We start from the raw sequence: 12353 nt of genomic DNA, 5'->3' as shown, positions 1-12353 counted from the left end.
ATTCTTGTTTTGGTATAGGTACAATGATGTTCAACAATGAATTAAACTATTCCACTCAATATTGCAATTTAAACCATTGGTTCTTCTGACATCAATTTGATGTTCTTTTTTGTACAGTAATTTTTCACGATTACCACCTCTTACATCCAATCCAACATGATCTATATGCAAACCATCATAAATCTTGTGGTTTATGTTGTTCTGCTGTACAATGTGTCACAATAGGTGCTGATTCTTTTTTGCTTTTCAAACAGCTTTTATGTTCTCCCATACGTAAACGTAATGAACGCATTGGGGTGGATTTTAAAAGCCCTGCGCACGTAAATCCTTCCGGATTTACACACGCAGGGCCCTCGCGTGCCGGCGCGCCTATTTTGCATAGGCCGCCGGCGCGCGCAGAGCCCCGGGATGCGCGTAAGTCCCGGGGCTTTCTAAAAGGGGCGGGGAGGGGGGGCGTGTCGGGGGCATGCCGTGGAGTTTTGGGGCGGGCCCTGGGCGTGGTGCTGGCCCGGGGGTGTGGTCGAGGCCTCCGGACCAGCCCCTGGGTCCGGTGACGGCGTGCCAGCAGCCCGCTGGTGCGCGCAGATTTACAGCTGCTTTTAGCAGGCGTAAATCTGCCAACAAAGGTAAGGGGGGGGGTTTATATAGGGCCGGGGGGTGGGTTAGGTAGGGGAAGGGAGGGGAAGGTGGTGGGAGGGCGAAGGAAAGTTCTCTCCGAGGCCGCTCCAAAATCAGAGCGGCCTTGGAGGGAACAGACAGCGCACGCTGGGCTCGGCGCGTGCAGGTTGCATAAATGTGCACCCCCGTGCGCGCGCCGACCCCGGATTTTATAAAATACGTGTGGCTACGCGCATATCTTATAAAATCCAGCGTACGTTGTTCGCGCCTGGTGCGCGAACAAAAGTACGTGATCGCACATTTTTTAAAATCTACCCCTTAGTCTGTCCAACATAATTTTATTACAATGGGCATTTGATAATATATACCACCAAAAGTGCTCCGACAGGTTGTGAAATATCTTAATTTGTACGTATAATTTGTGATCTGACAAGCGAATTCTTTGAGTTCTAATGTTTGATCACAAATTTTACAATGTCCACATTTATAATGTCCATTGGTTTGGATCCATCAATAGTTGATATATATCATTTTTTTCTGGCAAAGTTGACGGACTCAGGATTTCTTTACGGTTTCTGCTCATGGAAAATACCATACGAAAATCAAGATTCTCAAACCCAGGAATCATTTTAACAATATTTATTTATTTATTTATTTAGCATTTTTATATACTGACTTTCCAATAACAGAATTACTGATCAACTCGGTTTACATTATAACAGAACAATCACATTTACAAGTAAATGTCTTACAATGAACAGGTCAATATAACTTGGATAGGTATATGTGGGGTTAACCAGTAAAGATACATTGCCTAATGTAGGTTAAATAAACAGTGCTAATTATAAGACTAGGTTATGATCCTCGACTGCCAAAGTTTACTCATGCTTCTTATTATTTTGCGTGATATGGGTGAATACTTGGTGACACATGTAATTGTCTGAGAACCATCTTGCTTCTCACAAGGAGTCAGCAGTGCACTTCTATTGTAATAAAGTGCCCTTTTGAATGCGTTTTTTATGCATTTCTTGGGGTAACCATGTTGTCTAAAATCTTCAGCCAGTTTCTCTGACTGTAGTTTGAAGATCTGGTTATTCGAACAATTGCGTTTATATTTCAAAAACTGCAAAAATGGTAAGCTGTTTTTTAAAGTGAAAGGATGTGCACTGTTGTAGTGGAGCATTGTTTCGATCTGTTGATTTTTTGAAAACACTAGTTGTCACTTCCCCTGAATCAGCTTTTTGTAATCTGACATTCAAAAAGAAATTTCTGTAAAGTTATATTGCATGACAAATTGAAATTTTTCATCACGTGTTGATCCATTTTTCAAAAGATAATAATTTCACTTCATTCCCACACCAAATGATAAAAATGTCATTGATAAATCATTTAAAAAAAAAGATTTTAGATGCAAAAGGAGAATTTTCAACCCATGTTGTCTCGAACTTTGATATTTATAAATTTGCGATGGAGGGGGCCATAGTGGCCTCCATTGCGGTGCCAGAAATTTGCTGAAAAAATTTATTTTGAAAAACAACATTTTTTTTTCTTCAACGCAATAGTCACCAACTTTAATTTAAATTCAGTTGGTATACAATGTGGGTGCATTCTCTTGTTCAAAAATAACTCAATGATCTCTAGAGCTTCATTTTGTGGAACTGAAGTATAAACAGATTTGATATCTAAAGTGACCAACCATTTATCTTGCATATCATTTAACAAAGGTTCTATCATTTGTAAAAAATGTGTGGTATCTCGTATAAATGTTGGACACTGTGATACAAATTATCTCAGAAAACAATCTGTAAATTTGGATAATGGTTCAAGCAGCGATTCATTGGAGGAAATGATAGGTCTGCCAGGTGGATTTTGTAGTGTTTTATGAACTTTGGACAAAATGTATATCGTGGGTACTCTTGGATGTTTAGGATTCAAACAATTATATTCTTTATTGGTCAAGTAACGTGATTCTTTTGCAACATCGGTGATTTCTTGGATCTTCTTATGTAATTCACTGGTTGGATTACCTTGCAATTTGATGTATGTAGTCCCATCTTCAATTTGTCTTTTGATTTCTAAGATGTAATATTTTCTATTCATTAAGACAATGGAGCCCACCTTTGTCCGCTTCCTTTATAATGATTTCTTGTTCTTGGATAGAGAAAACAATGTGTGACAATCTTCCTTGCTCAAATTCTTACAGACTTTTTCATTCTTATCTTCCAAAGTTTTGACATCCTTCAAACCAATAGTCGAAATGTATCTTTAAGAGGCTGAACTGATCCCGGCGGTAACCAGGAAGATGGATTTTGAACCACACTAGCATCATTACTAAATTCTGAAGTTTGAAAAACAATTTTTAATGTTAATTTTCGAACGAATTTCTGGAGATCTACATGAAATTGAAATGAATCGTGCTTTTCTGTCGGTACATAGGACAGACCCAAATTCAAAATTTTTTCTTCTTCTGAATTTAGTGATATATCTGATAAATTAATTATGACTTTTTCATGCCTCTTGCTGATCCTCGAGACCATGTGACTATGTTGTTCGTTGATGCATTCTTGTGATCTTTCCATCTGATTCTTCCTTTTCTTATTGAGAAATTTGCTTTGTCTAAAAATCATTTTCAATATTCGTACCTTCTAACTCTTCCAATGAGCCTTCTGATGAATTATTAAAAGCTACTTGTCTTTTTTTATTTTTTGGTTGCATCCATATATAGATACTTCCACGTTTGTAATCTTGTTCATCTCTGGAAAATTTTGAGATTTTATATTCTCTTAATTCTTCTTAAAATTTCCACATATTTCTGTAAATCAGTAAAATTATGTTCGAAGGTGTCATGATCTATTTCTGTTTTTATAGAGACCAATTTTCATACAATTCTTTGCGTAATTGGTTATATAAATTCTGAGTAGACTCAATGATCAAGACCATCAAGTCTAATGAGCACTTATTGAGTATGGAGTTCCATCGTTCCAAAAAACAGTGTCTTCAGTGAACAATTTTGGCTCTTTTTCAATACGTAAACCTCTTGGTATTCTTTCTTGTTTACAATATTCTACCAGGGTCACCCTGTGTAATTCACTCCTTCTTATTCTTTTGGATAAGGCTAATAGTTCTGTCCATGAACTGGAAGTGGCTTGCAGTGTTTGTATTAGAGAATAGTGATGAGGTATTTAACAGATTGGTCACATATTCATGTGAATAGCTAAAGGCACTCTGCCATGTATGAGCCATCCCTATCACTTTGAAATAGCAATGCAAAAATATCATATTTAATATAATTTGTGTCATAGTTATCACCACAAATTATATTAAATATGATAGTAATTTTAATCATATGATAATAAAAATAATATTTTAATCTCATTATACAACTTCAAATTCTGGGATTTAATTAAGTGCCAACACAAGTTATATTAACTAGTGATTTTTCTGGTTTAATTATTAACTAGTTAATCCCTTATTTTTGCATTGCTATTCTAAGAGATTACAGTGTGAGTGTTACCATCAAGGTTCTGTTCCTGAACTCTGCCTACTCACTATTTTAGTTTCTCTACAGCTCAGCCTTCCTGGGATCGCTGTTCCAGTGCCTGAGGGACTACAGCCCAACCAGGCTATTCCAGATCACTACTGCTACCTCTGGTGGTTCTCAAAACTGTTTAATAAAAGAACTTGTGTGTGTGTCTCCCAGCTCTGAGCCTGACCGGTGGTCCCTCTCGGGATCTTCCCCCAAGGGCATGGTCAGCTGCCACCGGCCCAAGGATCCACCCACAACTATCACAAATAAGAACAGATTGCTAACTCCATGGATCCGGCACAGCTCAATGCCTTGCAGGCCATACCTGGCCTGGCCCTGCGCATTTCGGAGCAGCAAGACGCCTTGGAGAAACTTGATTCAGTTTCTCCATCAGCTACACACACAGAAGATTCGAGGCACAGCTTCCCACCATGAAGGTCAGTTACAGGAGGGTAACTTTAAAGACTGCTGTACCACTGGCGGCTCCAATCCGCTTTTCCGGAGAAATCCAGAAGACCCGGGGCTTTTTAAACCAGTGCTGCATGCATTTTACCTTACATCCATCTTTATTTCCTACGGCTCTCTCCAAGACTACCTACATCCTTTCCTACTTGGATGGTAGGGGCTTGTCTTGGGCATCTACCTTGTGGGAACACAAATACCCCATTTTGCAGGACATAGAAGGATTTATGGACATATTTAAATCCATTTTCGATGACCCTGCCCGAACTGCTGTCGCCGGTTCTGCTTTGGTTGAATTGAAGCAAGGCAACAGATCATTGGCTGAATTTGCCTTAGAGTTCAAAACTCTTGCGGCAGAACTCTGCTGGGACCCCAAATGTCTCAAGACTCTCTTCTTCAGAGGCCTGGATAACTGTTTAAAGGATGAGTTAGCTGCTCGTGAAACACCTGACTCGCTGGATGAACTAGTAGTCTTGGCCACTCGGATTGATCACCAGCTCCGGGACAGGTGAAGGAACTCCGGCCTAAGGTGTTACCTAGGTTGAAACAGGCTAGTGCTATACCTGCACCTCGGATGGTTCCAGTAATCCCTGCTGCTGATATTGATGGACAGATGCAACTTGGTCATGGACTTTTGACTTTAAAAGAGAGAAGACTCCGGAAGAGGCGTGGCCTATGCATGTACTGTGGTCAGCCCGGCCACGACGTCTCTGCATGCTCCATTCATCCAGAAAACGGACGGGCCTAAGTTCTGCAGGAGGACTGTTCTTAGGCCTCACTAGGCCCTCTCCTCTACTCTCTCTCCCAGTCTCCTTGACCTACGGACCAGTCACGGCTCAGACTCCTGCCCTGGTGGATTCAGGGGCAGGAGGCAACTTCATTCTCAGACGTCTAGTGAAATACCTGAGGATTCCCCTCACCAAGTTGAAAGACCCACTACTATTATCTTCCATTCATGGAGAACCCTTACCAGGTGACGTGACTTGCCAAACCGTACCAGTTACTCTCCGCACTGGAGCTCTCCACACTAAATCGCTCTCCTTCTTGGTATTAGAAAGGGTCATGTACCCTATCGTCCTGGGGTACCCTGGTTGCAAGTGCACCAACCCCAATTCGACTGGGCATCCTTGGATCTCTCCCGTTGGGGCCCAGAATGTCACGGGAGGTGCCTTAAGGAAATCTTGCCTATCATTTGCATGTCTATGACTCCAGTGATGCCAGGACTTCTGCCCCAATACGCTTCCTTCACGGACGTATTTTCCAAAGAAGAAGCTGATATTCTTCCTCCACATAAGCCCTATGACTGTGCAAATAGACTGAAGCCCAATGCTGAGCCACCGAAAGGACGGGTGTACCCTCTCTCAGCCATTGAGAATAAAGCAATGTCAGAAAACATGAGGAAAATATCCAGAAGGGCTTTATCCGACCATCAAAGTCGCCAGCCGGTGCAGGCTTTTTCTTTGTGGGGAAGAAGGATGGTACCCTACGTCAATGTATCGATTACCGAGGTCTTAATGATATCACGATCAAAGACCGTTAACCCTTGCTGTTAATCTCAGAGCTGTTTGACTGACTGCAAGGGGCCAAGATATTTTCAAAGCTTGACCTGAAGGGGGCCTATAACCTCAATCGCATTCGGAGTGGCGATGAATGGAAAAACAGCCTTCAATACGGGAGACAGCCACTTCGAGTATCTTGTAATGCCGTTCGGGTTGTGCAATGCGCCCGCCATTTTCCAAAATATGATAAACGACATCTTGCAGGACCTGCTGTACAAGAATGTTGTGGTCTACCTGAACAACATACTAATCTTCTCCCAGGATTTGGACACCACATTGCAGATGTCAAGCAAGCAGATGTCAAGCACCGTCTTTACGAACATCGGCTGTACGTCAAACTCTCTAAGTGTGAATTTCACAAAGACTCAGTGCCTTTCTTAGGCTACTTCGTGTCAAAAGAAGGCTTCCAAATGGACCCTCACAAACTTGAAAGTATCAAGAATTGGCCCCAATCTATCAGCCTAAAGGCTTTAAGGAGATTCCTGGGGTTCACCAACTATTACTGAAGCTCTATAAAGACCTATTCTTCTTTAACTGTACCCTTGACTGCGATTACCCGCAAGGGTGCCAACACTTCAAAATGGTCAGCAGAGGCCATTTTTGCATTCGAAAATTTGAAGACTGCCTTCTCCACAGAACCGTGCTTGTGGCATCCAGACCCAAACAAGCCCTTTATCGTTGAAGTTGATGCTTCAGATGTGGGTGTAGGGGCTGTGTTGAGCCAAACAGGAGACTCAAAAGCCTTACGTCCCTGTTCATTCTTCTCACAAAGATTTTCTCCAGCCGAGAAAAACTTTGGGATCGGCAATAAAGAGCTCTTGGCAATAAAGCTCGCATTCGAGGAATGGTGGCCTTGGCTCGAAGGCACTCAACATCAAATAATCGTATTCTTGGATCAGAAAAATCTAGAGTATCTCTGCCACGCACAACATCTGAATTACAGATAGGCCAGATGGTCCTTATTTTTTAATTGTTTCGATATTGTGTTGAAGTTCCGCCCTGGAGATAAAAAACACCAGAGCAGATGCTCTGTCACGCTCCTTTCATTCAAAGGATGTGCCTGATGAGCCACAGCACATAATTTACCCGAAGAAGATCCTCTTGGCATCCACTCAGTCTGTACCCGCTGGTAAAACTATTGTTCCAAAAAGACTCAGGAAGAAAGTGCTCTTCTGGGCGCATGATTCCAAGCTGTCTGGCCATCCTGGCCAACGCCATACCCTGCTCAAGATACAGAAGCTGTATTGGTGGCCTACCATCAAAAAGGATATCTATTCCTATGTGGCATCCTGCACCAATTGTGCTAAGAACAAAATCGCTTCTGGACAACCATGGGTCAGATGCAACCACTGCCAGTTCCGGAACGGCCCTGGTCGCACATCACTACTGACTTTGTAGTCGATTTACCTACTTCCGGAGGAATGAATACCATCTGGGTGACAGTGGATCAATTTAGCAAGATGGCACACTTCATGGTGCTCCCTGGCATACCTTCAGCCTTGGAGCTTGCAAAGCTCTTCATAAAGCACATTCATGAAGGCCGGTATAGAAATGTTTTTAAATAAATAAATAAATATACCGCCTCCACGGACTACCTTCTCACATTGTATCCGACCGTGGGTTCCAATTCACGGCACAATTCTGGAGGGCCTTGAGCAAATTGTTTGACATCTCTCTAGACTACACCTCAGCTTATCATCCGCAGTCGAATGGCCAGAAGGAACGGATGAATCATACAATGAAGCAGTTTATTCGAGCTTATGTCACGTGCCGACAGAATAACTGGGCCGAATTGCTTTCCATGGGCTGAATTCGCCATCAACTCTCATCCAGCAAATTCTACTGGATTGTCCACCTTTTGAAGAGGTATATGGATGTTCCCCAACACCGCCACTTTCCACTGAAGCTCTCAGTGATGTCCCCAGCAGCTCAATCCACTGCTGATGATATCCATAATTTGTGGGTTCAGACAAAGCGAGTGACCGTGGCTAAGAAGTACTACGATGCGCACCATTCACAAGCTCCAGTCTTCAAGCCAGGAGACAAGGTCTGGTTGTCAATCAAGCACCTCAGACTTAAACTACCCCCTCTCGGTTTGCTCCTCACTACGTGGGACCATTCTCAGTCCTTCAACGTATTGGCAAAGTCACCTACCGTCTGAAGCTACCACCTGTTCTCAACATCCATTATGCTTTCCACGTTTCACTTCTGAAACCGCTCATACTCAGCAAATTTACTTCCAAATCTCACGAGCCACCTGTCATCAATGCAGAAGACGACAGAGTACAAAGTTGAAGAGATTCTGGAAGTTCAGAAAAGAGGAAATACTTATGAATACCTCCTATCTTGGGAAGGTTTCTGTCTCGAAGAAAACTCTTGGGAGCCTCAGATCAATATCTTGGATAAAGAGATGCTTTGTCAGTTCCACGTCGCGCATCCTTCAAAACCCAAACCTGGTACCCGAAGAGGAGATCGCCCTTTGAAGGGGGGTACTGTTGCAACCGTCGCTGCCCGACATTTCTACCCCTGTCACATGGTAGGAGCAATGGATGGCCTGCACCATTTTTTAAGATGGCGCTGGCCGTCCATTGCTCCTCCCATGTGACAGAGGCTGGCCAATGGCACCTATAGCCCCTGTCACATGGTAAGGCCAAAGGGCCACCGGCACCAATTTGATTACTGGCAGCCGATGGCCCGAAAGCGAGAGATCGCTTCCGGGACTTTTGTCAAGTCTTGGGGGGAGGGGTCAGGAGGGTGGGCGGTTGTAGTTAATTAAACTTGAAGGGTTGGAGTGGGTTTGGGGTTTGTTTTTTTTTTATAAATGTGCCCTTTCTCCCTCCTAAAAAAGCAATAGGAAAACCACATGAAATTTTGTGGGTTATCCTATCGTTTTGTTCACTTCCCAAAATGCAACAAAATAGGAAATATTGTCTTTATTTCCTATTTCGTTGTAAATGAATGCACACCACTAGTAATTATACTTCTTGAACTGCTAATAGGTCCACTTGCTAACTCAGTGATGTGGTTGTGAATATCACAAGAATTCTTATATTTTGGCTTCTTGCTTAAAAGATGAATTTCTGTGGTGCCATTACCACCTTTCTCTTGCCACAGATATCTATATTACTTCATTATGGTAATGAAATCATACATTGTAAGCCTACTGTAAGTACATTTTCAAAGGCATGTAGCTGTCTAAGAACAGAGTTAGACTGCTAAATGGGCTTCTTTGAAAATCTACAGGCTCTGAGCAGATACATTTAGCCTGCTAGCTTCACTAGGGGGCTAAATTTAGTTTTTCAAAAAATGTATTGCCTCAATGATAGGATTAGGTTGAGGAAAGAAAAGTTAAATGGCTAATACTGATTTTCTATGCCAAGCTAACTTGCCAAACCTAGGCACAGGGATTGCTAGCTTAAATCTAGCCAGCTAACCCTTCTCCTGGAGCCAGCATTTCTCCCCCTGCCTTCCATTCAATTTTATAAAGAAAATGAACTCCCATCAAGGTCCCAGCAACCTCTCCCAGCCCTCAGGAACCCCGACAAAAGCTTTCAATGCCAAGCCAGCAGGAGGACACAGTTTTACTTCAAATGATCTGCATCCATTCTGGAACTAGGTACTGACAAAGTAATGATGTACATTAAGTAGATAGGGGGGTAAGCCTGTGTCCTCCTGCTGGTTCAATATTAGAAGCTTTGGTGGTGGTGGTAGTGGAGGCTTCTAAAGAGAAAGGGTCACAGGCCTGTCAGGTGGTGTCTTTTTTTTTATTAGAGAGAGGACGGGATCAGTGTTTGAGGAGGGGGATCAGACTGGGGTGAGGGAGCATAAGATCAATGTCTGGGGGAGGGGCTTTTGCTCATAAGGTGGATGGGAGTAGGGGTCAAGCAGATGTAGGGTGGCAAATCACTGACTTGAAGGGAGAGGGCCTATCCAGATAGTGTTGATTTTCAGCTCTAATTGGCTATGTTTAGGTGACCAAGTCATATTTTAGACATGTAGATTTAATTTCAGTCAAAAACCTAGGGGCTTATATATAAAAATGAAAGTCATTTAGCCAGTCAAAATGTGGCCAGTTAATTTGGATGTTCAACACTTTTTGGAAAATTTGAATCCACATAAAATTGCATGCTGCTATTGCGCACTTGTCACTGATGCAAATGTGAGCAGTGAAAAATCTGTTCTTGAATTGGCAGTGAATATATATGGAAGTAGAGAGACACTAAAATATAATGGGGAGGGCTTACTACATATTTCTATAAATGTTTTTGAAGACTCCAATATTTGTATGAATTACAGTAGCAGACAACAGCATACCAACCTTTTCAATGCATGTACAACAATTTTCACATTAAGCAAACATTACTGTGCTAGTTCTGCTTTCATTAGGTTGTGAAGGGAAAAAAAAAAAAAAAGGCAATCCACGGTGATACTCATTTCAATAAAGGACACATTCTGAAAGGGGAGAAACTCCCACTCCTGCTGTCATGAAACGTCTGCTTTTATTTTTTGCTGTTTTCCTGGTTGGACATTAAATAGACTTTCAAAGCCATAGCAGAGGAATTTTCAGTAACATAATTGTTCCATTCTCCTTTCAGAGAGGGTGAAGACAATGGTCCCACAGTGTCCTTGGATGAGAAATGGAAACTTTTGAGGCCACTGCTTTAGCTGAAGCACAAAGCCTACATTGTCTGCCTTCATCTAATTCAGCCTTGACAGACAGCTGTGACAGTTGGCCTATCCATGCAATCCAGTGAAGTTCTGGGAAGAGTTTTCTCATAAAAAAAAAGAAAGAAAAGGAACTATGTAGAAAGTACTTAGTCAATCCTATTAAATTGTTGGTCCATGATTATGCTTTTTCTGTACCACTGTGTTTCATAGTTGTATTGTAAATGTTTGATGTGTAAGAGAAAGTGCATAGATGTATATAATCACACTGTGTCTAAATAGTATTGAGCAACAAACCAAATCTAGGTATGGAAGGGAGATTGTTGAAGGCAGGGAGAATCACTGTTCCCTAGCAGAAAACACAATTCAGTTTTAGAGGCCTTGGCAGTGAATAGAAGAATTGTCTGAATGCACTCACAGAGACTGTGTATATAAGCATTGCAACAGATCTTAAAAGTAGCTTGATGGTCATTTTGTTTTGTTTCAGTTTGTAGAATAGAAGGCAGTTGTGTGTGTGTGTGTAGCAAACCTACATGCACATTTTTAACCTTTCATTTCTACTCAACATTTGGGCAGGTTGTATCCAAGATATATCTAGAGAAAAGAAGAAAAATCTTTCTCCCCTTAAACAACTGTTTTGACATGCTAAAAAGAATGAGGGGCAATAATCCAAACTGGACAGCTAGGTGCAAACTTGGAGAGTGGTTTTGACCTATAAGATTTGCATCATCATTAAAGCAGAAAGGATAAACATAACTTTTTGCTTTGATTATTGTTCAATGAAAAATTACCCTCTGAGATTTGCAACTACTTTTCTCTGCAGATGATTTTTTTCCCCATGCAAAACAACATGTAGGTTTGAAATAATTAAACATGTGCACATTTGGGTAGAGTTTCAAAACCTACACGTGCCAAGGCTGGGAGATATGTGTGTTGTCTCCGGCCAGCAGTGCCACGTGGATTTTAAACAGCAGCCAGGTTATGTGCACAAATGCAAAAGACAAAAAATTGGTGGGGCATGGGTGGAATCTGGGCTGGGCATGGGTAGTTCGGATCTGTAAGTAAAAATGTGCACATATGTACTTACATGCAGAAGTACACTCCAGGGTCCCCTATCACATAACTTTACTTCTGCTTGGAGGAGGTGTAAGCAGAAAAAACAAAAAACCTAGGCTACTCAGCAGGGTTTCAAGGGTCAGGGCAGATAGGATAAAATAAAGGCTAGTTAGCTGGCAGAGTAAGGAAGTCTTATTTAGCTGGGGCGGACTGGGATTGGACTGGGGAAATGGTATTTCCGTCAGTGTGTGTATCTTACAAATTTTCCCACTAGAGCAGTAGATGCGGCATATGTGCGCACCAATACAAAATTGTGCCCTCATGTACGCACATCCTGCCGATTTTCAAACATGCACGCATATACGTGTGGCATGTTATAAAATGGGATTTGGTCCATATGCGCACATGTGCGCCCGCCCACCAGAATGAAAGGTTACTGTCATTGTTCTTCTCTCCTTACTTTTTCT

At 42.0% G+C, this 12353-nt stretch overlaps 1 protein-coding gene across 1 annotated transcript in view; it reads left to right on the top strand.

The window, feature by feature from the left end:
- Positions 1-10956, top strand: part of CA8 (carbonic anhydrase 8) — a 246188-nt gene extending 235232 nt beyond the window's left edge. The window contains exon 9 of the mRNA XM_029591353.1: positions 10761-10956. The gene's annotated coding sequence lies outside the window, so the exon portion shown is untranslated. The remainder of the gene's footprint in view (positions 1-10760) is intronic.
- The last annotated feature ends 1397 nt before the right edge of the window (positions 10957-12353 follow it).

The sequence above is a fragment of the Rhinatrema bivittatum genome, chromosome 2 (genome assembly GCF_901001135.1).
Source record: "Rhinatrema bivittatum chromosome 2, aRhiBiv1.1, whole genome shotgun sequence".
Classification (NCBI taxonomy): domain Eukaryota; kingdom Metazoa; phylum Chordata; class Amphibia; order Gymnophiona; family Rhinatrematidae; genus Rhinatrema; species Rhinatrema bivittatum.
This window is presented reverse-complemented; position numbering and strand designations above follow the sequence as displayed.